Genomic DNA, 27,295 nt, shown 5'->3' with positions numbered 1-27,295 from the left:
CTGGGGGGAAACGGAGGTGCTGAGGCACGGGGTGCTGAAAGCACGGAGGTACTGAGTCACGGAGGTGCTGAGGCACGGGATGCCGAAAGCACAGAGGTACTGGAAGCACGAGGTGCTGAGTCACGGAGATGCTGGAAGCACGGAGGTACTGAGGCACGGAGGTACTGAGTCACGGAGATGCTGAAAGCACGGAGGTACTGAGTCACGGAGATGCTGGAAGCACGGAGGTACTGAGTCACGGAGATGCTGGAAGCACTGAGGTACTGAGGCACGGAGGTGCAGAGACGCAGAAGCCACAGGGATACGGGAGCTCTGGAGATCTCAACTACAACAGCAGTAAAACTGAAACACGACAGCTGTGGTTTTCAGTGGAGAATACGGAATTCAGTACTGTGCCTTTAAATTGAGACTCATGGAAATGGTGAAATCAATAGCAACACAAAAGTAAACCAAACGGTAACAAGGGAACAGAGTTTCCACAGGAACTTAGGTACAAAGATTACCTTTAGAGAGCTCAGCTTGAAGACTCACACAAAGCTGTGTGTGACACGAGGAACTGGCCCAGTTTCTAACTCAGCCTCCTGATTTATACTTCCTGGTCCTTGGTGATTGGTGAGCAGGATTAGGTGATGCAGAGAGTCTCAGGCTGGCAGAGGATTGAACAACTCTGGGTCAGGTGAACAGTCACTGTCATGTGACTACTCTAGCCAAGGCTGTGATGTAGAATGAGGCCTAGCAGGCCGAGAGAACACTGAAGCCTGAACTTCTGCAAAACACAGGATGCTTGCTTTTAGACCTAAAGTTCAGATTACTGAATTCAGCCTCACACAGGAGATCACCACAGGTGGAGCTAATTAACTATTACCTCTCAGGCAGAGAACTCAGGAAAACTCATAGTGCTGACAAGCTGTTTAACTCCGTGAGTGAAAAGACACAGGATCCAGGACAGATGGCAGGGGTAAGTCACCAAATATAAAACCTACAGTCAGGATTGTGACACTACGAGGCTCTACAGTACGGAAGATTCCATGCACGGTCCTTCTAACTGGATATCCTGGACAAATGGTTGGGATCACATCTTCACATGCACCAGCGGATAGGCCTGTCGCCGAAAGCTGCAAACTTCTCACCTTCTCGAGGGCTGCAGGTTCGGGTTTCAGAATTGGATCCTTCTAACCACGGATGCAAGTCTCAGAGGTTGGGGAGCAGTTACCCAAGGGGAAAACTTCCAAGGAAAGTGGTCAAGTCTGGAATCCATCCTTCCGATAAACATTCTGGAACTAAGGGCCGTATACAATGGCCTTCTACAAGCGGCACATCTTCTGCAATATCAGGCCATTCAACTTCAGTCGGACAATGTAACGACAGCGTCCTACATAAACCGTCAGGGCGGAACGAAGAGCAGAGCAGCAATGTCGGAGGTAACAAGAATCCTCCTCTGGGCAGAAAAACACGCTTTGGCGCTGTCAGCAATCTTCATTCCGGGAGTAGACAACTGGGAAGCGGACTTCCTCAGCAGACATGATCTCCATCCAGGAGAGTGGGGAATCCATACGGAGGTGTTCACGGAGGTAACAGATCTTTGGGGTGTACATAAAATAGACATGATGGCCTCTCGTCTCAACAAGAAGCTTCGGCTGTATTGTTCCAGGTTGAGGGACCCACAAGCCGTGGCAGACGCCCTGGTGACTCCGTATGTGTTCAAGTCGGTGTACGTGTTTCCTCCACTTCCGCTTATTCCAAGAATTCTAAAACTCATAAGGAGAACAAGAGTTCAGGCTATCCTCATTGCTCCGGACTGGCCAAGAAGGGCTTGGTACGCGGATCTACTGCAGGAAGAGCCGAGGCCTCTTCCTCTTCGGGAGGACCTTCTTCAACAGGGGCCGTTCGCTTATCAAGACTTACCGCGGCTACGTTTGACGGCATGGAGGTTGAACGCCAGATCTTAGCTCGGAAGGGCATTCCGAAAAAGGGCATCCCTACCCTGATACAGGCTAGGAAGGGAGTAACGTCTAAACAATACCATCGGATTTGGAAAAAGTATGTGTCTTGGTATGAATCCAAGAGGTTTCCTATGGTGGAGATTCAACTGGGACGGTTTCTCCTCTTTCTACAAGCAGGTGTGGATGTGGGCCTACGCTTGGGCTCCATAAAAGTCCAGATTTTGGCCTTGTCCATTTTCTTCCAGAAACTATTAGCTGCTCTCCCTGAGGTTCAGACATTCTTGAAAGGGGTTCTGCACATCCAACCTCCCTTTGTGCCACCCATGGCACCTTGGGATCTTAATGTGTGATTGGTTCGAGCCTTTACAGGTGGTGGATGTCAAGTTTCTTAGTTGGAAGGCGGGCCACACTGTTGGCCTTGGCATCTGCTAGACGTGTGTCAGAATTGAGGGCTTTGTCATGCAAGAGCCCCTACTTGATTTTCCATGAAGATAGAGCTGAGCTCAGAACGAGTCAGCAATTTCTTCCAAAAGTGGTGTCAGCTTTTCATTTCAACCAACCTATTGTGGTGCCAGTGGCTCCTGACTCCTCAATTACCTCAAAGTCCTTGGATGTTGTGAGGGCTTTGAAACTATATGTGAAGAGAACTCGTCACAGGAAGTCGGACGCTCTGTTTGTCCTGTATGATCCCAACAAGGTTGGGTGTCCTGCTTCTAAGCAGATGATTTCTCGCTGGATCAGGTTCACTATCCAGCATGCGTATTCTACGGCAGGATTGCTGTGTCCAAAATCTGTTAAGGCCCACTCTACTCGTAAAGTGAGTTCTTCCTAGGTGGCTGCCCGGGGTGTCTCGGCGTTACAGCTTTGCCGAGCGGCTACTTGGTCTGGGTCGAACACGTTTGCTAAGTTCCAGTGGCGTAACTAGACATTTTAGTGCTGTGTGCAAGAAACCGCGTCGGCGCCCCCCCCCCCATATACAAAAAGTCGCTGTAGCGGTAGGCGCACGGCAAAAATATAGGGACGTGGCATCATGGGGAAGTGGTGTGGCCGCAGAGCTCTCTTTTTATACATTACGGCAGGTAGAGTTAGAATGATTAGAAATGCAGGTCCAAACCATTTTTATTAATACAAATTACAATATTTATAATAATTCAAAGAACATCGTAAAAGCCAATACACTAAATGAGGGAGATCCAGTCAGGATCCCGGCACTAATTGGAATGCCGACACTGGCATCCCAAATAGGGTTAGTTGCCCGGCGCTGGAATCCAGACTGCCGGGATCCCGAACGAGCAAGTAAAGGGACACTGGAGGCGTAAACTGTGGGGGAGGGGCAGTGGCTGGGGGTGTTAGGTTTAGGCTACGGGGAAGGGGAAGGGTTAGGTTGTGCCCCAGGGGTTTAGGTTGCGCTCTAGGGGTTTAGGTTGCGCCCCAGGGGTTTAGGTTGCGCCCCAGGGGTTTAGGTTTAGGCTGCTGGGATCACAGCAAGTAAGTGTCCCTAAACTACATAAAATATGTGGCATGTGATCTCTGTGTCATCATAGTGTTAAGGGGGAGATGGAGTGCTATTAGGGGTGCGGTGACTATAGGGAGGGTGATTGTTATGGGGATACTGATGGTGCTGCTGCTGCTCTGGAGGGGGGGAGGTGATCGCATGGGGGGGGGGGCCTGTATGTAGGAAAGAAGAGACTACCTGCACTGCTAATTGCTGAAGCCTCTTCTGTCCGCCTCCTCCTCTGTCCCAACTCCCGCACAATCCTCCAGTCCATGCCTGACTGGGAGCTTTGGTATATCCCCATGGTACTAATATGGACCCCAGCATCCTCTAGGACGTAAGAGAAAATAGGATTTTAATTACCTACCGGTAAATCCTTTTCTCGTAGTCAATACAGGGTGCTGGGCGCATGCCCAGTGCTTAGTTTTCCTGCATTGTTACTTAGTTAAGTATTGTTGGTTCAGTCGTTGCTGAATCATTTCAAGTTGGTTGGCTTGGCTTTCCTTTTTGTTATGTGTGAGCTGGTGTGAATCTCACCACTATCTGTGTATTTCCTTCTCTCAAAGTATGTCATCTCCTCGGGCACAGTTTCTAGACTGAGTCTGGTAGGAGGGGCATAGAGGGAGGAGCCAGCCCACACTATTAAACTCTTAAAGTGCCAGTGGCTCCCAAAGGACCCATCTATACCCCATGGTACTAAAATGGACCCCAGCATCCTCTATGGACTACAAGAAAAGGATTTACCGGTAGGTAATTTAAAATCCTATTTTTACAAAGTTCAGCGTATTGGTGAAAGAGTAATATACAGGTGTTCCAGCTGATGTCTCCTGTGTGAGAGCGGGAGACAGTGTTAGAATAGCAGCATGCTGTGTGAGAGCGGGAGACAGTGTCAGAATAGCAGCATGCTGTGTGAGAGCGGGAGACAGTGTCAGAATAGCAGCATGCTGTGTGAGAGCGGGAGACCGTGTCAGAATAGCAGCATGCTGTGTGAGAGCGGGAGACAGTGTCAGAATAGCAGCATGCTGTGTGAGAGCGGGAGACAGTGTCAGAATAGCAGCATGCTGTGTGAGAGCTGGAGACCGTGTCAGAATAGCAGCATGCTGTGTGAGAGCGGGTGACCGTGTCAGAATAGCAGCATGCTGTGTGAGAGCGGGAGACCGTGTCAGAATAGCAGCATGCTGTGTGAGAGCGGGAGACCCTGTCAGAATAGCAGCATGCTGTGTGAGAGCGGGAGACCGTGTCAGAATAGCAGCATGCTGTGTGAGAGCGGGAGACAGTGTCAGAATAGCAGCATGCTGTGTGAGAGCGGGAGACAGTGTCAGAATAGCAGCATGCTGTGTGAGAGCTGGAGACCGTGTCAGAATAGCAGCATGCTGTGTGAGAGCGGGTGACCGTGTCAGAATAGCAGCATGCTGTGTGAGAGCGGGAGACCGTGTCAGAATAGCAGCATGCTGTGTGAGAGCGGGAGACCCTGTCAGAATAGCAGCATGCTGTGTGAGAGCGGGAGACCGTGTCAGAATAGCAGCATGCTGTGTGAGAGCGGGAGACAGTGTCAGAATAGCAGCATGCTGTGTGAGAGCGGGAGACAGTGTCAGAATAGCGGCATGCTGTGTGAGAAGGGGAGACCGTGTCAGAATAGCGGCATGCTGTGTGAGAGCGGGAGACCGTGTCAGAATAGCGGCATGCTGTGTCAGAGCGGGAGACAGTGTCAGAATAGCGGCATGCTGTGTGAGAGCGGGAGACCGTGTCAGAATAGCAGCATGCTGTGTGAGAGCGGGAGACCGTGTCAGAATAGCAGCATGCTGTGTGAGAGCGGGAGACCGTGTCAGAATAGCAGCATGCTGTGTGAGAGCGGGAGACAGTGTCAGAATAGCGGCATGCTGTGTGAGAAGGGGAGACCGTGTCAGAATAGCGGCATGCTGTGTCAGAGCGGGAGACAGTGTCAGAGTAGCGGCATGCTGTGTGAGAGCGGGAGACCGTGTCAGAATAGCAGCATGCTGTGTGAGAGCGGGAGACCGTGTCAGAATAGCGGCATGCTGTGTGAGAGCGGGAGACAGTGTCAGAATAGCAGCATGCTGTGTGAGAGCGGGAGACTGTGTCAGAATAGCAGCATGCTGTGTGAGAGCGGGAGACAGTGTCAGAATAGCAGCATGCTGTGTGAGAGCGGGAGACCGTGTCAGAATAGCAGCATGGAGCAGAGAGTAGAAAGGTGAAATGTCATATGCAGGAAGCTGGACGGTCGTATGTAGGTTCTTCACAAGAGGTGAGAACAGGGACTAGAGTTGGATAAAGAACCTAGAGTCTGATATCTAAACCAAATGACTGGAACCATAGATCAACTTTGCTTGAATGCCATGCTGTGGTTCTGTGGGCTAGAATGTTGGACTGGGAGCGGCTGTGCTGGGGTGCCGGGCTGGGAGGCTGTGCTGGGAGGCTGTGCTGGGGTGCCGGGCTGGGAGGCTGTGCTGGGGTGCCGGGCTGGGAGGCTGTGCTGGGGTGCCGGGCTGGGAGGCTGTGCTGGGGTGCCGGGCTGGGAGCGGCTGTGCCGGGCTGGGAGCGGCTGTGCCGGGCTGGGAGCGGCTGTGCCAGGCTGGGAGCGGCTGTGCCGGGCTGGGAGCGGCTGTGCCGGGCTGGGAGCGGCTGTGCTGGGGTGCCGGGCTGGGAGCGGCTGTGCTGGGGTGCCGGGCTGGGAGCGGCTGTGCGGGGTGCCGGGCTGGGAGCGGCTGTGCTGGGGTGCTGGGCTGGGAGCGGCTCTGCGGGGTGCCGGGCTCGCAGCAGCTGTGCGGGTGTGCCGGGCTGGGAGCGGCTGTGCGGGGTGCTGGGCTGGGAGCGGCTCTGCGGGGTGCCGGGCTCGCAGCAGCTGTGCGGGTGTGCCGGGCTGGGACCGGTTATGCTGCAGACCAAGCTGAAAGTAGTTTAGGTGGTAACACTGGTAGCTGGACTGGAACCAGTAGTGTTGTGGAAAGAGCTGGAGATGACACTGGTGGTTGGCTGGGACCAGTAGTGCTGCAAACCAGGCTGGAACTGGAGACAAGTGAGACAGAAGGCTGATCAGGAAGATGAGGAGCTGAGGGATGTAATGGGATAGCAATGTTGCACTGGCAGTTTGCTAGTGCACTTGGACAGCCTTTTATACCCCTTGCTGCACTTGGATTGGTGACCTGCTTGACATGTTGCGTCATTGGTGGTCGAGTGGTCAGCTGACCTGTCCCAAGATGGCTGCGCCCAGTGCACAGAACTGGAGGGAAAAGTAGTGGGTACAAGCAATGTAGCTGCAGGAATGCGGGTTCTCTGCCTGAAGAGGGTGGTCTCACATCTTACAGGTAAGAGATGGGAATCCAGCTGCCGAGTCCTGACACTACTGTCACATCTCATGGGGAGAAGTCCTGTTTATGCTAGACACACTAGACTGCCGGATCCAGTGGATGGCAAACGTCTCGGCTCTACCCTCAGTGGGCAGTCTGTTGCCCCATGTTTCCAGGGTGGCTGTTAGTAGCCGGGAATAACCTCTGAGATTGTAGTAAGCAGAGCAGTGATCCCAACTTTCTTCTCTCTGTCTGGCTAAGCTGGTTATTTTAGCCGGTGCTGAGGAGCGCTTTTCACAGCGGTGCTGGTTTCTTAGTGAATAAGGAATGCGAAGCTATGCAACTACGCGTTTCATCGCCCTTCTGGCGTCTTTGTCAAGATCGATTAACAAGTATATATGCACTTAGCAATCGTTAGGTTGGCGGGCTGACCCCTCAGCCAGATGTGTACCAAGCTTATGACACAAAATGGAAATTGTGCACAAGCTAGGGTAAAAGGGTAATAATGCCACTATTCCAGCGGTGACCGTACGCTAGAAACGAATGGCTGATATTCTGCTACTGCACAAATGGTTAACACTAAAAGGAAGCACTGCCCCCTCTAATCGCTTCCACCTCCTCCGAGCCTCAGTTTGTATGAAGTTCTTCAGGACTTGACGTTCATTTTTACTGCTAAACATTAATATTGGGTTTGGCTGTACATTGGGTGGTGTGAGCACCGGGGTGTCCTACCTGCAGTACAGACTTCCATGGCTACTTACCTTCTTGCAGGTTTGGTTGGACCAAGGCCTTCACATCTCCTCATTGAAGGGTCAGGTCTCCGCCAGGTCTGTCAGTAATGGTTGGCTTTGGTCCCTGGGATGCAAACATTTATGTAGGGTGTGGTTCATACACAACCTCCTTATGTTCCACCGTTAGTCCTTGGGATTTAAACTTTTGGATGCCCTTCAATAGGTCCATCTCTGAGTCTCTAGCATTGTGCTTCTTTACTTGGAGGTCTCTCTCCGTCTGGCTATTCCTGTATGCTGGTGGCCCTGTCTGAGAGATTCTTCAATATACAATTTTTGTCAAAAAGTGATTGGATGTTTGCCGGATTTAGTGAATTTCTTGTGTAGTATACACCGGCAGTCTGTCTACTAAGTACTGAGACGTAACTTATCTGGTATTCAGTGTATAGCAAAGACACCGCAGTAATGGTGTCTCCCAATCAAATACAATGATAGAAAATATATCAGGAAAACGTGATCTTACCAATATTATATTTTCTCCATTGTATAATGTGCATATCTGTGTGACGCTTTTTTACCTCTCTGATCTCCGCTGACACAACTGATGCCATGTCCGTAGGTGACCCGCCACCTATACTGATCAGTCTACGTTTAATTACTTCTTATCAGTTTTGTGTTGTATAATTGGCTTTTCATTGCTTGACATTGGCTCTCAGGATTATTCATACATTCATTTTGAAGATAAGCTTTAATAAAAGTTATATTAATACATACACACACTCATATAAAGAGTTTTTCTCTGGCTGGGTCCACAGGATTATCCACAGGATAACATTGGGATACGTCGGAGCGACAGCGGAAATGGCACCAAACGGTCACGAGCTTTCTGGCCTCCCAGGATGCATCGGGGCTTCACCATATAGTCCCGCCCACTGACTCGGTCAAATCAGTTTTTTGTTTGGTGCGGCAGGAGCCGGACCATGGTCACAGGGCTGCTGTAATAAAGCAGCCTGAAGCTTTTTTATGTTATTTTTATAGTCTTACTATGGTTTTTGAGCGACTTTTCCTAACAGCGTATTAAACGCATACGGGAAAGAGTCGCTCCAACAACTCTCCACCGGGTCGTAACAACGCTTACCTTCGCGGTATAGTGCTGTCTCGACGGGCGTCTGTGTCTGATGTTCTAGCAGGTCCAGCAGACGTTACCAGGCTGTGGCCGGAGCATGGGGAGACGGTGAGTCTATGGATTTCCTCTTACTAGGGGGGTCCGGACACAGCTACACTGTATTGGTGGAGACTACAATCAGTGTGTTGATGCGCCGAACACCTCGAGTGTGACAGCGCTACGCTCTAGGGATCATAGGCGCCAGGACTAGGTAGAGGCCGCGATCCTTAGAGTTTAGGTCGACAGGGGAATTCAGACGCTCTCCTGGCCGCCCCTCCTCCGAGTTCATGGCCAGTTCCCGCGTGTCTCCCGTCCATGAAATGAATGACCTCACTTCCGGCTCAGACGCTACCACGAGGGTACTCGGTCGCAGCTTAGACGCTGCGGTTGTGTACACTAGAGATCCCGCCTTAGCGTCTGCATACACGTGTAAGTCACTGAGCATCCGTGTCCGTCAGTGAGCGACTGTGTCTTTCATCAGTTATCAGGAGCGGCAGTGCACACCAGTAGCGTCTGAATCCACTCAGCGTCTTGCGAGCGTATTTGTGGATGTGGAAGTGTGGGGAGTCTCCCTGTATACCGCTATACATAGGAAGGGTATACAGTACTAAAAATTCTCTCTACTTGTTAGTATGAATTGTTAATTTTATTACATATTGCATATGAGATCTGTATATTACTGTTTCTGCATGTTATATTTGAACAAGTTAAAAAACAGAAGTACAATTTTCCTACTTACTTGTAAGTTGTTATGGAGGTTGTATTCTCATATGACAATGTTTAATGCTTTAACGTGACTGACTGCTAGTATGTGTGCTGACTTTTTTGTGTCGTCAGTCCTGTTCTGACCTTCAAATCAGGTGCACGGTTGTGGTCGGATTGATCTCACTTCTATATATCCATATATAGGTGATTTTCAGTCACAAATTGTGTAGTCATTAACAGAATATTACCATGTCTGTGAGCGGCAAAAGTGACTAGGAGAATTTATCAGGCACTCCTATATCCCTAACATGCTTATCTTGTAAGTCAGGGGTAATTGGTATGAACCAGCTGGTCACTTATGAGGGGTTGTGTGCGAACTGTTTTGCTTTTCAGCAAAGTAAAAAACAGGATTTGGTTCAACCACCAACAGAGCCACCATGGAATATGTTCACAAAGACTTTGTCTTCAATAGCAGCCAGGTTAGCTCCGATAGCACCACCTCAGGGGTTAGGTTACACTATGAACCCATACATGCAGCTCCCTCATTACGGCTTGGTTCCAGTAGCCTCTACAAGTAACCAAGGGACAGGTAAGACTAAGACAGATGCGTCTATGTGGCAGACTACACAAGATGATACATCGGATGATGATACAGTATATTCAAATACTCCGTGTGATGATCAGTCGCAAAGTTTTAGTTCAGAGGATATAGCTGAACTTATTAATGCTGTGAAGACTGTTCTCTTTTTGGAAGAACCAGCCAAGACAGTGTTAAAAGCAAAAGCACCTGTATTTAAACGAACAAAGACAGTTAAAACTGAATTCCCAGCGTCAGATGAGCTGACGGAAATGATGGATGAGTCTTGGGCGACGCCCAGTAAGAAATATAAGATTCTGAAAAGATGGGATTCTTATTACCCATTTCCTGCTGTGGATTGTTCGAAGAGAGAAGTTCCTCCAAAAGTAGATGCACATGTTCTGCGACTTGTGCATAAATCTGCTTTACCACTGTCATCTACCTCATTGAATGATGTCACAGACAGGAGGGTAGAGAGCCTGTTGAAAAAGGTATTTTCTCTAGTAGGAGCAGTGGTAAGACCTGCTATGGCTTCTGCCTGGGTAGCAAAGGCTATGGGCGAATGTATAGAGGAACTAGAGAATGACATCCCTTCTCCTACTAGGGAGCAGGAGTATAATTTAAGCCGTTTAAGACAATCTGCCCAATACTTAGAAGAAGCAGCAATTGATTTAGGCACTGTTGCGTCTAAAGCTTCAGCCTTGACAATAGCCGCTCGTAGAGCAGTTTGGCTACGGACCTGGAAGGCAGATGCGGAATCCAAGAAAGAATTGGAAGCATTGCCATTCATTGGTAATATATTGTTTGGGAAACCATTATCTGATATTCTAGAATCAGAGGCTGAATCAAAGAAGGTCAGATTTCCGGCTACTTATAACCCTAAGACTAGGGGTTCAAAGTTTCGCTCATTTCGGTGGCAAAGCGAAAGCTAAAGAGGAGTCTAAGCAACCCCAGTTCAATAGGTCGGCAGGGGTAGGAAGCAATGGGCTAGTAGAAAGCCAGCTTCCAAGCCTGAACAGAAACCATCAGCCTGAAGAGACGGGCCTCCACCTGGAGGATTCCAGGGTTGGGGGCCGACTCCTTCATTTTGCACACATATGGCAACAGTCGACGACAGATGCCTGGGTGCAGAAGGTGGTATCTCAGGGGTATGGGTTCCCATTCAGGAGGCAGCCTCCTCAAAGATTTTTTTGCACCAGCCCGTCTCGTATAGAGTCGAAGGACAATGCCCTGCAAGAAGCAGTCCAAAAATTACTGCAGTCAGGTGTGATTGTCCCAGTACCTCCATCACAAAGGGGACAGGGGTTTTACTCCAATCTATTTCTGATCCAGAAGCCAAATGGGTCATTTCGACCAATTCTCAATCTGAAAATGTTAAACAAATACATTTGGATCCCAAGGTTCCACATGGAGTCATCACTCTCCATAATGTTGGCTATGGAACCGGGAGATTACATGGTATCTCTGGATGTACAAGATGCTTACCTACATGTCCCAATAGCACTGTCTCATCAGTGTTACCTCAGGTTTGCCATCCTTCAGGAACATTTTCTGTTCCAAGCTCTGCCCTTTGGGCTAGCAACAGCACCCAGGGGGTTTACCAAGATTATGGTGGTTATGGCATCTTATCTCCGCAAGCAAGGGATAAGAATATTCCCATATCTCGACGACCTGTTAATCCTAGCACATTCGCAGGAATTACTTTTGAGCCATCTTCAACAGACAGTAGTTTGTTTACAGAGACACGGGTGGCTCATAAATTGGGAAAAGTCGTCTCTGAATCCGTCACAGCGGATGGTTCATTTGGGGGCCATATTGGATTCAGACCTACAGAGAGTTTTTTCTTACCAGAGAAAAAGATAGTCAAAGTGCAGGTCATGACTCAGGAAGCGTTGCACGCCCAGACAATGTCAGTCCATGCAGCAATGCGACTGTTGGGTCTGATGGTATCAACCTTCGACATGGTGGAATATGCGCAATTCCACTCCAGACCGTTGCAGCACCTTATTCTGACCAAATGGAACGGAAATCATCAGACGATAAAGAAGCAGATGATAAAGTTTCCAGTAAACGTAAAAAGATCTCTAGCGTGGTGGCTACAGACAGACCATTTAAACAAGGGGAGACCCTTTTGGATAAAAGAGTGGCAAGTCCTGACAACAGATGCCAGCCTGCAAGGCTGGGGTGCGGTACTCTGAAGCCTTTGGTTCCAGGGAAAATGGACCGCAAGGGAAAGTCGCCTGCCAATAAATCTGTTGGAAATAAGGGCCATCTACTTGGCTCTAGTTCAGGCAAAGGACAGTCTGCAAGGAAGACTGGTTCAGATCCGCTTAGACAATGCGACAGCAGTAGCATACCTCAATCATCAAGGAGGGACTCACAGCAAAAGATTGATGGAGGAAGTAACGCCCATTCTAAGATGGGCAGAACTCCATCTCCCTGCATTGTCAGCAGTATTTCTCCCAGGTGTACTGAAGTGGGAAGCGGATTTTCTCAGTCTACACACCATTCAGGAAACCGAATGGGCATTACACCCAGAAGTGTTTCAGACAATCGTGAACAGATGGGGTCTACCAGAGGTAGACCTCATGGCGTCTCGTCTAAACAACAAAGTTCCGAAGTACGGATCGAGAACAAAGGATCCCAGAGCGGTCTTTGTAGACGCACTGTCAGTGGAATGGAAATTTTGTCTGGCGTATCTGTTCCCACCAATATCTGTTACCCAGAGTAGTGAGAAAAATAAAGCAAGCAAAGGGAGCAATAATTCTAATAGCTCCAGCTTGGCCAAGAAGGCATTGGTACACAGATCTACTGAGAATGTCAGTGGAAGCACCGATACTGCTTCCTCAACGTCCAGATCTGCTAATGCAGGGTCCTTGTTGTCACAGCCATCTGGATCGTCTGTCTTTGACGGCGTGGCTGTTGAAACCTCTATCTTAGAAGCTAGAAGATTTTCAAAACAAGTAGTCCAAACTATGCTTAGAGCAAGAAAGCCTTCTTCAGCTCGTGTGTATCATAGAATATGGCAAGCCTATATTCATTGGTGTACTGAAAAAGTTTGAATCCATGATCTTTTAAAGTATCCAGGATTTTGGATTTCCTTCAAGCAGGATTGGATAAAGGTTTGAAAGTAGCTTCCTAGAGAGTTCAAGTATCTGCGTTAACTGTATGGTTTCAGCGTAAGATTGCTGATTCACAGGATGTACGTACTTTCTTTCAGGGAGATGTACATATTCAACCTCCATTTGTTCCTCCTGCAGCTCCCTGGGATTTGAATTTAGTTCTTAAATTCCTCCAGGGACCTCCGTTTGAACCACTTAAGAGAGCAGATCTTAAATAGTTAACGGCTAAAGTACTTTTTCTACTGGCAATGGCGTCAGCCAGAAGAGTGTCAGATTTAGGAGCATTATCATGTAAGTCTCCTTTCCTAAGTTTTTTTCCAGACAGAGCAGTTCTCAGAACGAGATCTGGTTATCTTCCAAAGGTGGTATCAAAGTTTCACCTGAATGAAGAGATTGTAGTCCCAGCTTTTCAGGTATCGGGACTATCTGCGGGAGAAGCGTCGCCTGACGTAGTCCGAGCTTTAAGAATCTACATAGATCGTACTAGTGCCATCAGGAAAACAGATTCTCTCTTCATACTCTACGGATTCCATAGAAGAGGATGGCCTGCTAGTAAACAGACGCTGGCGAGATGGCTCCGAATGGTAATATCAGAAGCTTATTCTCATGCAGATCTCCCTATTCCGGCTAATGTCTCTGCTCACTCTACACGTAAGGTAGGTCCTTCTTGGGCAGCACAACAGGGTGCATCAGCAGAACAGATATGTAAGGCAGCCACATGGTCTTCCATAAACACATTCATCAGACATTATGCCTTGGATACTTTTGCTTCTCATGACGCAGACTTCGGGCGAAAGGTTCTCCTGTGCAATCAGGAGCGTCCCCACCACTAAAATGGCTTTGGGAATCCCAATGTTATCCTGTGGATAATGCTGTGGATCCAGCCAGAGAAAATAAGAATTTACTTACCGATAATTCTATTTCTCGTAGTCCGTAGTGGATGCTGGGAACTCCGTAAGGACCATGGGGAATAGCGGCTCCGCAGGAGACTGGGCACAAAAGTAAAAGCTTTCTGACTAGCTGGTGTGCACTGGCTCCTCCCCCTATGACCCTCCTCCAAGCCTCAGTTAGGATACTGTGCCCGGACAAGCGTACATAATAAGGAAGGATCTTGAATCCCGGGTAAGACTCATACAAGCCACACCAATCACACCGTACAACTTGTGATCTGAACCCAGTTAACAGTATGATAAACGTAGGAGCCTCTGAAAAGATGGCTCACAACAATAAACCACCCGATTTTTGTAACAATAACTATATACAAGTATTGCAGACAATCCGCACTTGGGATGGGCGCCCAGCATCCACTACGGACTATGAGAAATAGAATTATCGGTAAGTAAATTCTTATTTTCTCTGACGTCCTAGTGGATGCTGGGAACTCCGTAAGGACCATGGGGATTATACCAAAGCTCCCAAACGGGCGGGAGAGTGCGGATGACTCTGCAGCACCGAATGAGAGAACTCCAGGTCCTCCTCAGCCAGGGTATCAAATTTGTAGAATTTAGCAAACGTGTTTGCCCCTGACCAAGTAGCTGCTCGGCAAAGTTGTAAAGCCGAGACTCCTCGGGCAGCCGCCCAAGATGAGCCCACTTTCCTTGTGGAATGGGCTTTTACAGATTTTGGCTGTGGCAGGCCTGCCACAGAATGTGCAAGCTGAATTGTACTACAAATCCAACGAGCAATCGTCTGCTTAGAAGCAGGAGCACCCAGCTTGTTAAGTGCATACAGGATAAACAGCGAGTCAGATTTTCTGACTCCAGCCGTCCTGGAAACATATATTTTCAGGGCCCTGACTACGTCCAGCAACTTGGAATCCTCCAAGTCCCTAGTAGCCGCAGGCACCACAATAGGCTGGTTCATGTGAAACGCTGAAACCACCTTAGGGAGAAATTGAGGGCGAGTCCTCAGTTCTGCCCTGTCTGAATGAAAAATTAGGTAAGGGCTTTTATATGACAAAGCCGCCAATTCTGAGACACGCCTGGCTGAAGCCAGGGCTAACAGCATGACCACTTTCCATGTGAGATATTTCAATTCCACAGTGGTGAGTGGTTCAAACCAATGTGATTTTAGGAGACTCAACACTACATTGAGATCCCAAGGTGCCACTGGAGGCACAAAAGGAGGCTGTATATGCAGTACCCCTTTTACAAACGTCTGAACTTCAGGCACTGAAGCCAGTTCTTTTTGGAAGAAGATCGACAGGGCCGAAATTTGAACCTTAATGGACCCTAATTTTAGGCCTATAGATAGTCCTGTTTGCAGGAAATGCAGGAAACGACCCAGTTGAAATTCCTCTGTAGGGGCCTTCTTGGCCTCACACCACGCAACATATTTTCGCCAAATGCGGTGATAATGTTTTGCGGTTACATCCTTTCTGGCCTTGACCAGGGTAGGGATGACTTCATCTGGAATGCCTTTTTCCTTCAGGATCCGGCGTTCAACCTCCATGCCGTCAAACGCAGCCGCGGTAAGTCTTGGAACAGACAAGGTCCCTGCTGGAGCAGGTCCTTCCTTAGAGGTAGAGGCCACGGGTCCTCTGTGTTTATAATTCTCAATACCTTGGGTATGAGAGGCAGAGGAGGGAACACATACACTGACTGGTACACCCACGGTGTTACCAGAGCGTCCACAGCTATTGCCTGAGGGTCCCTTGACCTGGCGCAATATCTGTCTAGTTTTTTGTTGAGGCGGGACGCCATCATGTCTACCTTTGGTTTTTCCCAACGGTTTACAATCATGTGGAAGACTTCTGGATGAAGTCCCCACTCTCCCGGGTGGAGGTCGTATCTGCTGAGGAAGTCTGCTTCCCAGTTGTCCACTCCCGGAATGAACACTGCTGACAGTGCTATCACATGATTTTCCGCCCAGCGAAGAATCCTTGCAGCTTCTGCCATTGCCCTCCTGCTTCTTGTGCCCCCCTGTCTGTTTACGTGGGCGACTGCCGTGATGTTGTCCGATTGGATCAATACCGACTGACCCTGAAGCAGAGGCCTTGCTTGGCTTAGGGCATTGTAAATTGCCCTTAGTTCCAGGATATTTATGTGAAGAGACGTTTCCATGCTTGACCACAAGCCCTGGAAATTTCTTCCCTGTGTGACTGCTCCCCAGCCTCTCAGGCTGGCATCCGTGGTCACCAGAATCCAGTCCTGAATGCCGAATCTGCGGCCCTCTAGAAGATGAGCACTCTGCAACCACCACAGGAGAGACACCCTTGTCCTTGGAGATAGGGTTATCCGCTGATGCATCTGAAGATGCGATCCGGACCATTTGTCCAGCAGATCCCACTGAAAAGTTCTTGCATGGAATCTTTCGAATGGAATCGCTTCGTAAGAAGCCACCATCTTTCCCAGGACCCTTGTGCATTGATGCACTGACACTTGTCCTGGTTTCAGGAGGTTCCTGACTAGCTCGGATAACTCCCTGGCCTTCTCCTCCGGGAGAAACACCTTTTTCTGGACTGTGTCCAGAATCATCCCTAGGAACAGTAGATGTGTTGTTGGAATCAGCTGCGATTTTGGAATATTTAGAATCCACCCGTGCTGACGTAGTACCACCTGAGATAGTGCTACTCCGACCTCTAACTGTTCCCTGGATCTTGCCCTTATCAGGAGATCGTCCAAGTAAGGGATAATTAAGACGCCTTTTCTTCGAAGAAGAATCATCATTTCGGCCATTACCTTGGTAAAGACCCGGGGTGCCGTGGACAATCCAAACGGCAGCATCTGAAACTGATAATGACAGTTCTGTACCACAAACCTGAGGTACCCTTGGTGAGAAGGGTAGATTGGGACATGGAGATAAGCATCTTTGATGTCCAGAGACACCATATAGTCCCCTTCTTCCAGGTTCGCTATCACTGCTCTGAGTGATTCCATCTTGAATTTGAACCTTTTTATGTAAGTGTTCAATGATTTCAGATTTAAAATCGGTCTCACCGAGCCGTCCGGCTTCGGTACCACAAACAGCGTGGAATAATACCCCTTTCCCTGTTGTAGGAGGGGTACCTTGATTATCACCTGCTGGGAATACAGCTTGTGAATAGCTTCCAATACTGCCTCCCTGTCGGAGGGAGACGTTGGTAGAGCAGACTTCAGGAACCGGCGAGGGGGAGACGTCTCGAATTCCAATTTGTACCCCTGTGATACTACCTGCAGGATCCAGGGGTCCACTTGCGAGTGAGCCCACTGCGCGTTGAAATTTTTGAGACGGGCCCCCACCGTGCCTGAGTCCGCTTGTAAAGCCCCAGCGTCATGCTGAAGACTTGGCAGAAGCGGGGGAGGGCTTCTGATCCTGGGAAGAGGCTGCCTGCTGCAGTCTTTTTCCCCTTCCTCTGCCCCGGGGCAGAAATGAGTGGCCTTTTGCCCGCTTGCCCTTATGGGGACGAAAGGACTGAGTTTGAAAAGACGGTGTCTTTTTCTGCTGAGAGGTGACCTGGGGTAAAAAGGTGGATTTCCCAGCCGTCGCCGTGGCCACCAGGTCTGACAGACCGACCCCAAATAACTCCTCCCCTTTATACGGCAAAACTTCCATATGCCGTTTGGAATCCGCATCACCTGACCACTGTCGTGTCCATAAACTTCTTCTGGCAGAAATGGACAACGCACTTACTCTTGATGCCAGGGTGCAAATATCCCTCTGTGCATCTCGCATATATAGTAATGCATCCTTTAAATGCTCTATAGTCAATAATATACTGTCCCTATCCAGGGTATCAATATTTTCAGTCAGGGAATCCGACCAAGCCACTCCAGCGCTGCACATCCAGGCTGAGGCGATTGCTGGTCGCAGTATAATACCAGTATGTGTGTATATACCTTTTAGGATATTTTCCAGCTTTCTATCAGCTGGTTCCTTGAGGGCGGCCGTATCAGGAGACGGTAACGCCACTTGTTTTGATAAGCGTGTGAGCGCCTTATCTACCCTAGGGGGTGTTTCCCAACGCGCCCTAACCTCTGGCGGGAAAGGGTATAATGCCAATAATTTATTAGAAATCAGCAGTTTTTTATCGGGGGAAACCCACGCTTTGTCACACACCTCATTTAATTCATCTGATTCAGGAAAAACTATGGGTAGTTTTTTCACACCCCTCATAATACCCCTTTTTGTGGTACTTGTAGTATCAGAAATGTTCAAAGCCTCCTTCATTGCCGTGATCATGTAACGTGTGGCCCTACTGGACATTACGTTTGTCTCGTCACCGTCGACACTGGAGTCAGTATCCGTGTCTGGGTCTGTGTCGACCATCTGAGGTAACGGGCGCTTTAGAGCCCCTGACGGTGTTTGAGACGCCTGGACAGGCACTAACTGATTTGCCGGCTGTCTCATGTCGTCAACAGTTTTTTGCAAAGTGCTGACACTGTCACGTAATTCCTTCCATACGACCATCCAGTCAGGTGTCGACTCCCTAGGGGGTGACATCACTATTACAGGCAATTGCTCCGCCTCCACATCATTTTCCTCCTCATACATGTCGACACAATCGTACCGACACACAGCACACACACAGGGAATGCTCTGATAGAGGACAGGACCCCACGAGCCCTTTGGGGAGACAGAGGGAGAGTTTGTCAGCACACACCAGAGCGCTATATATATGCAGGGATAACCTTATATAAGTGTTTCTCCCTTCTATAGCTGCTGTATAAGTATTTTCTGCCAATTAGTGCCCCCCCTCTCTTGTTTTACCCAGATTCTGTAGCAGGACTGCAGGGGAGAGTCAGGGAGCCGTCCTTCCAGCGGAGCTGTGAGGGAAAATGGCGCTTGTGTGCTGAGGAGATAGGCTCCGCCCCTTTTTCGGCGGCCTTTTCTCCCGCTTTTTTTTTTTTTTTGGAAAACTGGCAGGGGTTAAATGCATCCATATAGCCCAGGAGCTATATGTGATGCATTTCTTTAGCCATATAAGGTTTAAAACATGTTTTATTGCGTCTCAGGGCGCTCCCCCCCAGCGCCCTGCACCCTCAGTGACCGGAGTGTGAAGTGTGCTGAGAGCAATGGCGCACAGCTGCAGTGCTGTGCGCTACCTTATTGAAGACAGGAACGTCTTCTGCCGCCGATTTTTCCGGACCTCTTCGCTCTTCTGGCTCTGTAAGGGGGGCGGCGGCGCGGCTCCGGGACCCATCCAGGCTGAACCTGTGATCGTCCCTCTGGAGCTAATGTCCAGTAGCCAAGAAGCCCAATCCACTCTGCATGCAGGTGAGTTCGCTTCTTCTCCCCTTAGTCCCTCGATGCAGTGAGCCTGTTGCCAGCAGGTCTCACTGAAAATAAAAAAACCTATTTAAAACTTTTACTCTAAGCAGCTCTGGAGAGCTACCTAGCATGCACCCTTCTCGGCCGGGCACAAAAATCTAACTGAGGCTTGGAGGAGGGTCATAGGGGGAGGAGCCAGTGCACACCAGCTAGTCAGAAAGCTTTTACTTTTGTGCCCAGTCTCCTGCGGAGCCGCTATTCCCCATGGTCCTTACGGAGTTCCCAGCATCCACTAGGACGTCAGAGAAATAGACGTTATGGTAACAACTTACCATTGATAATGTAATTTCTCTTATGTCCACAGGTATCCACAGGGGTCTCACCCTGACACACCTGATTTGAGGATCTAGACCAGGGCTGGCCAAACCAGTCCTCGAGATCTACCAACAGTACACATTTTCCAGACCACCTAGCTGGTGCACAGGTGTAATCACTACTAATTAAGATGTGCTGCATTCATTCCTAACTGACAATTCTACAGATCTCCAGGAGGCCTGGAAAACATGAACTGTTGGTAGATCTCGAGGACCGGTTTGGCCAGCCCTGATCTAGACAATCACTAAACCTCTTCCCTCTTGTATGGAAGGGTGTGCATGTGTGTTCTTATCGCCTGAATAGGTTTCTACCTGATGCTCCTGCCTAATCGCTGTGGAAAGAACTGATTTGACTGAGTCAGTGGGCGGGATTATATGATGAAGCCCTGATGCATCCTGGGAGGCCAGAAAGCTTGTGACCGTAGTGGTGCCATTTCCGCTGTTGCTCCGGCATATCCCAATGTTATCCTGTGGATACCTGTGGACATAAGAGAAATTACGTCATCAATGGTAAGTTCTTACCATAACGTAGATTTCTCTACAACTTGGGACATAGTATCCCGTGACTTGTGGGAACACTTCAGGGTGTAGCCAGATTCACAAGGGTTATAATTGTTATGTTGGTTCTTTCTATCATTTCGCAGTGATAGTTTATGTTGCATTGTTGAATCTTCCCACTTTTCTACCCCGGAGGTCCACGTCATCCTAAAATACTAATATACCTCACCACTACACCCACGTCACAGAGAGAGAAACTTCTACTTGGAGGATTCATTGTCTCACACACAATACTGTACGGTGCATGATATAGGTAATGTCCCCAAACGCTGGGTGCTGTATACGTTGTTGGGGGGAGTGAGGTAAGTATATCCCACTTATAGAACAAAACTGATGTATAACTAATGACAAATAATCTATACAAATTAATATTCACATATCTCTGGGGAACACTCTATTAATCAATGTGCAGTGTTATTCACTATTAATAGAATCTTAATCACAGCCAGCCTGTGCTCCGGTAACCGAGGCTGCGGGACGTCCGCGCAGGTAAAAGTCCAGCGCTGATAGTAAATCTGGCACAGTAACCCTTATGACGCACAGTAACCCTTATGACGCACATCTGCTCGAGTTACTTTGTTAATCAATATTAGTTCTATCCCACATATAATGTAATATCTGGTAACCTTTGACTTTATTCTTTCACAGTTAAAGATATTCCCTCTCACAGCTGTAAGTATACACCTGTAACCCCCCCACCCCCGCACACTCACACGCGTGCACACACACGCACACACACACACACACACACACACACACACTTTATCTTACCACCGTGAAGAGAAGAACGACTCAAACTTAGATCATGTTCCTTTCTGTCTCATGTAAGCGATGTTATATACAGATTAATGAGTCTGACTACAGGGAGGGAGAAGCCGTTCAGCAGCTGTCTGACTCGCTGCCTCTTTATGAGGATCCTGGTGACGCACTAAAGAATGATAAGAATAGAAAGTAGCATAATAGCTGTCGTGTGGATATGTGGTCAGTGACCCTCATTGTATGTAGAAGGATACAGTACACCCTATGTGTAAAACAGCTCATTAAGTTGAATGATACAGAAGCCAAAGTTAAATTGTGAAACGTATAGACGTATAATGCTGTATTTTATTACTGTATCACAGGGATGGGCAACTGAGGGTTTCACAAAATGGTGCAGATTACCCCCAATCTCATTAACAATGGAAACTATGCACCAAAGAGACAGAAACCACCACAACGCCCAGAGAACCTCAGCATTACCTCACAGACCCCATGACTTCCAAACACTGCTCATACCTCCTACCTGCCCCAAAATGTTCCTCAGCCAAACACACTATTCCATAATAAGGGGTTGTATTCGGCCGCCAGGATCCCATACCCAACCCATAGTAAGAGCAGGTGCGCCATAGACCAGATGGCTGAGGTGTAACGTGCAAAGGGCTGGATGTTGCCCACCACGACGTTACTGTGGCTATTCATCTCCAGCTGGAGGGTAATGAATCATAGACCGTGATTGGATGACAGGGATCCTAGGGGCTGACCTCTGATGAAGCAGCACATGGTGTGAAACGCGTCATTCAGTGCGGCTTAGTTTGGATTGTGCATGCTGTGGATTGGATGACAGGGATTCTAGGGACAGAGCTCTGATGAAGCAGCACATGGTGTGAAATGCGTCAGTGCGAATTAGTTTGGATTGTGCATGCTGTGGATTGGATGACAGGGATTCTAGGGACAGAGCTCTGATGAAGCAGCACATGGTGTGAAAAGAGTCAGTCAGTGTGTCTTAGATTGTGCATGCTGTGGATTGGATGACAGGGAATCTAGGGACCGAGCTCTGATGAAGCAGCACATGGTGTGAAACGCGTCAGTGCGAATTAGTTTGGATTGTGCATGCTGTGGATTGGATGACCAGGGACTCTAGGGACTGACCTCTGATGAAGCAGCACATGGTGTGAAACGCGTCAGTCAGTGCTATGGATTGGTTGCAGTGAGCTGCTTGTTTCTGCACTGGATGAGCACAGTAATCAGACAACACAATGGCCGGTGTGTGATGCACTATTGTAGTTATGATCCATCTATGTCATTGTTGCCTTTTGTTCTGCTTCATCCATTATTTAACATTACTATTTCTCTTTTCATATCTTCATTTAATTTGGGACAATAATAATTTCCTAAGAAAGAGACTTCTCACATACATGTTGTAAATAATGCTGGCGCCAGCTCTACATGATGCTATTTAGAGACATACACTGTATTGCTGACGCGTTTGCATTGATTGTGGGACAGGCCGGAGTGTGCCGGAGCAGTGGTGGGAATTCTGCATTGTTGCAGTGAGAATACCAGTTCTCCAAGCTGTATGTTCTGTCTCAGCGCTGCTGTATGCCTCACCTGTGCTGATAGGTGTATCTCCTATTGTCCGCGCTGTGTCCTGGAGACGTGCTAACTCAGGGGCATTGTATTACTGTTTTGCAGTGATTCCAGCCTGCTGCCGATCAGAGTTGTCACTAGCGCCTGAGAGATGATGACGCAAGCTCTGCGCACCCCTCATCCTGCAGGAACCTCCGGGTGTATAATCACGTATCAGAAGCACAAGACACTTACCTGCAATTGAAGTGAGGTCTGGGTATCCCAGGTGCCGCTGTGTCCCCTGCTCTTTGTCTTGTGTGGAATGGGGGCGAGACAACATCTTCTAGTCTTTGGAGTTTGGGGCTGGGGTATGACATCATGGTCATGTGACATATCCCAAGCCCATTACAGATACGGAGCTACCCATGACATCACAGGTAATCACTCATGTCAGCGTGTGGGGTGCACCGCCAGCCCTGGAGGCAGCCCTTGTGTAGGCCAAGACCATATTGAGGTGACATCACCTAGATGCAAGACTGTCTCTGGTCACTGGTGGCTCACCGCATGCGTCCTCAATGTAACTACTGGTGAGTAACACCTTGGAACTACCGACGTTTGCCTGTTACGCACAATGGTTCCCGACCTCTATAACATTTCTACAGGGTGTGATCTATAATATATAATGTCCGTTCCTCTCGCAGCGGTATTACAGATTAAGGAGGCGGATTTTGTGCTGTACCATTGAGTTAATGATCGTGATGACTAAACATCCCACAGCGAGACTATAATCACACGATGCCAGGTAATATCATCTCCTACAGGGGGACGCTGGACAGTCTGTGACCGCCTCCACGTTACTTTTACTCCTCCATACTGGAAGGTGTCCTGTAGCGGCAGTCGGCAGGACGCTCCGTATGACGGATGAGAAGTTTGGATATTTTGCTGCTCGTCTGAACAGGACACGTTGATGGATTTCTATGTATTATGTCCTGTTACAGTCACGTATGCACATTCCTACGCTGGTGTTTGTGTCTACTAGATGGGTCACCAACGTGTTTTGTTTTTTGTACCTTGAAATCTATTTGATTAAAAAATAAATCTATTTTCTCGGTTACGCCGTCCTCGCTGTTCCTGTGTTCTCCCTGTTAGCAGCACGAGCTCCTGCAGTGACGGGCCAGGGAACTGGTGTGCGGGCAGCATAACGTACTACACCGCAGGCAGACGGCTCACTCTATGGCAGACGGTGAGTTACAGGTACGGGGGGGTGGGGGGGGGGGGGGGGAGGGAACGTGCCAGAATAAAACACAGCGACGCCTCAGACACCCAGAAATATATATGTGACCGCGCTTCACCTGCGTCAGGAATGAAGATTCCGGGGCTGGCAGAATTTTATTTTTCTATGCTTGGCCACCAAAGAGAGAGATGAGACAGCTATGGCATAGAGAGAGAGATGAGACGGTTATGGCATAGAGAGAGAGATGAGACAGCTATGCCATAGAGAGAGAGAGATGAGACAGCTATGGCAGAGAGATAGAGATGAGACAGCTATGGCAGAGAGTGAGAGAGATGAGACGCCTATGGCATAGAGAGAGAGAGATGAGATAGCTATGGTATAGAGATGAGACAGCTATGGCATAGAGAGATAGATGAGACAGCTATGGCAGAGAGAGATGAGACAGCTATGGCATAGATAGATGAGACCGCTATGGCATACAGAGAGATGAGACAGCTATGGTATAGAGAGAGAGAGATATGAGATAGCTATGGTATAGAGAGAGAGAGAGATGAGACAGCTATGGTATAGAGAGAGAGAGAGATGAGACAGCTATGGCATAGAGAGAGAGATGAGACAGCTATGGCAGAGAGTGAGAGAGATGAAACAGCTATGGCATAGAGAGAGATGAGACCGCTATGGCATAGAGAGAGAGATGAGACCGCTATGGCATAGAGAGAGAGAGATGAGACAGCTATGGCATAGAGAGAGAGAGATGAGACAGCTATGGCATAGAGAGAGAGAGATGAGACAGCTATGGTATAGAGAGAGAGATGAGACCGCTATGGCATAGAGAGCGAGAGAGATGAGACCGCTATGGCATAGAGAGAGAGATGAGACAGCTATGGTATAGAGAGAGAGATGAGACAGCTATGGCATAGAGAGAGAGAGAGAGATGAGACAGCTATGGCAGAGAGAGAAATGAGACAGCTATGGCAGAGAGAGAGAGAGATGAGACAGCTATGGCAGAGAGAGATGAGACAGCTATGGCAGAGAGAGAGAGAGATGAGACAGCTATGGCAGAGAGAGAGAGATGAGACAGCTATGGCATAGAGAGAGAGAGATGAGACAGCTATGGTATAGAGAGAGATGAGACAGCTATGGTATAGAGAGAGAGAGATGAGACAGCTATGGTATAGAGAGAGAGAGAGATGAGACAGCTATGGTATAGAGAGAGATGAGACAGCTATGGCATAGATAGATGAGACCGCTATGGCAGAGAGAGAGAGATGAGACAGCTATGGCAGAGAGAGATGAGACAGCTATGGCAGAGAGAGAGATATGAGACAGCTATGGTATAGAGAGAGAGAGATGAGACAGCTATGTCATAGAGAGAGAGCGAGAGATGAGACAGCTATGGTATAGAGAGAGAGATGAGACAGCTATGGCATAGAGAGATGAGACAGCTATGGTATAGAGAGAGAGAGATGAGACAGCTATGGCATAGATAGATGAGACAGCTATGGCATACAGAGAGAGATGAGACAGCTATGGTATAGAGAGAGAGATGAGACAGCTATGGTATAGAGAGAGAGAGATGAGACAGCTATGGCATAGAGAGAAATGAGAGCTATGGTATAGAGAGAGAGAGAGAGATGAGACAGCTATGGTATAGAGAGAGAGAGAAGACAGCTATGGCATATAGATGAGACCGCTATGGCATACAGAGAGAGATGAGACAGCTATGGTATAGAGAGAGAGAGAGAGATGAGACAGCTATGGCATAGAGAGAGATGAGACCGCTATGGTATAGAGAGAGAGATGAGACAGCTATGGCATAGAGAGAGATGAGACAGCTATGGCATAGAGAGAAAGAGATGAGACAGCTATGGCAGAGAGAGAGAGAGATGAGACAGCTATGGCATAGATAGATGAGACCGCTATGGCATAGAGAGAGAGATGAGACAGCTATGGCATAGAGTGAGAGATGAGACAGCTATGGCATAGAGAGAGAGATAGATGAGACAGCTATGGTATATAGAGAGAGATGAGACAGCTATGGCAGAGAGAGAGAGAGATGAGACCGCTATGGCAGAGAGAGAGAGATGAGACAGCTATGGCAGAGAGAGAGAGAGATGAGACAGCTATGGCAGAGAGAGAGAGAGATATGAGACAGCTATGGCAGAGAGAGAGAGAGATGAGACAGCTATGGCAGAGAGAGAGAGATGAGACAGCTATGGCAGAGAGAGAGAGAGATGAGACAGCTATGGTATAGAGAGAGAGAGATGAGACAGCTATGGTATAGAGAGAGAGATGAGACAGCTATTGCATAGATAGATGAGACCGCTATAGCATACAGAGAGAGATTAGACAGCTATGGTATAGAGAGAGAGAGAGATGAGACAGCTATGGCATAGAGAGAGAGATGAGACCGCTATGGCATAGAGAGAGAGATGAGACAGCTATGGCAGAGAGAGAGAAATGAGACAGCTATGGCAGAGAGAGAGAGAGAGAGAGATGAGACAGCTATGGCAGAGAGAGAGAGATGAGACAGCTATGGCAGAGAGAGAGAGAGATGAGACAGCTATGGCAGAGAGAGAGAGATGAGACAGCTATGGCAGAGAGAGAGAGATGAGACAGCTATGGCAGAGAGAGAGATGAGACAGCTATGGCATAGAGAGAGAGAGAGATGAGACAGCTATGGTATAGAGAGAGAGAGAGATGAGACAGCTATGGCATAGATGGATGAGACCGCTATGGCATACAGAGAGAGATGAGACAGCTATGGTATATAGAGAGAGAGAGATGAGACAGCTATGGTATAGAGAGAGAGAGATGAGACAGCTATGGTATAGAGAGAGAGATAAGACAGCTATGGCATAGATAGATGTGACCGCTATGGCATACAGAGAGAGATGAGACAGCTATGGCATAGAGAGAGAGATGAGACAGCTATGGCATAGATAGATGAGACCGATATGGCATAGAGAGAGTGATGAGACGGCTATGGTATTGAGATAGAGAGATGAGACAGCTATGGCAGAGAGAGAGAGATATGAGACAGCTATGGCAGAGAGAGAGAGATGAGACTGCTATGGCAGAGAGAGAGAGAGAGATGAGACAGCTATGGCAGAGAGAGAGAGAGATGAGACAGCTATGGCAGAGAGAGAGAAATGAGACAGCTATGGCAGAGAGAGAGAAATGAGACAGCTATGGCAGAGAGAGAGAGATGAGACAGCTATGGCAGAGAGAGAGAGAGAGATGAGACAGCTATGGCAGAGAGAGAGAGATGAGACAGCTATGGCAGAGAGAGAGAGATGAGACAGCTATGGCAGAGAGAGAGATGAGACAGCTATGGCATAGAGAGAGAGAGATGAGACAGCTATGGTATAGAGAGAGAGAGAGATGAGACAGCTATGGCATAGATGGATGAGACCGCTATGGCATACAGAGAGAGATGAGACAGCTATGGTATATAGAGAGAGAGAGATGAGACAGCTATGGTATAGAGAGAGAGAGATGAGACAGCTATGGTATAGAGAGAGAGATAAGACAGCTATGGCATAGATAGATGTGACCGCTATGGCATACAGAGA

General features: G+C 48.5%; 1 protein-coding gene across 2 annotated transcripts in view; it reads left to right on the top strand.

The window, feature by feature from the left end:
• The window catches only part of SNAPC4 (small nuclear RNA activating complex polypeptide 4), a 164,652-nt gene extending 141,052 nt beyond the window's left edge, over nt 1-23,600 (top strand). For both annotated transcript variants that reach the window (XM_063935815.1, XM_063935816.1), the window contains exon 24: nt 22,613-23,600. The gene's annotated coding sequence lies outside the window, so the exon portion shown is untranslated. The remainder of the gene's footprint in view (nt 1-22,612) is intronic.
• Nucleotides 23,601-27,295: the final 3,695 nt, after the last annotated feature.

This window comes from Pseudophryne corroboree, chromosome 8 (assembly GCF_028390025.1).
Source record: "Pseudophryne corroboree isolate aPseCor3 chromosome 8, aPseCor3.hap2, whole genome shotgun sequence".
NCBI lineage: Eukaryota > Metazoa > Chordata > Amphibia > Anura > Myobatrachidae > Pseudophryne > Pseudophryne corroboree.
The sequence above is the reverse complement of the archived record's forward strand: the minus strand, read 5'-3'. Positions and strand labels throughout refer to the sequence as shown.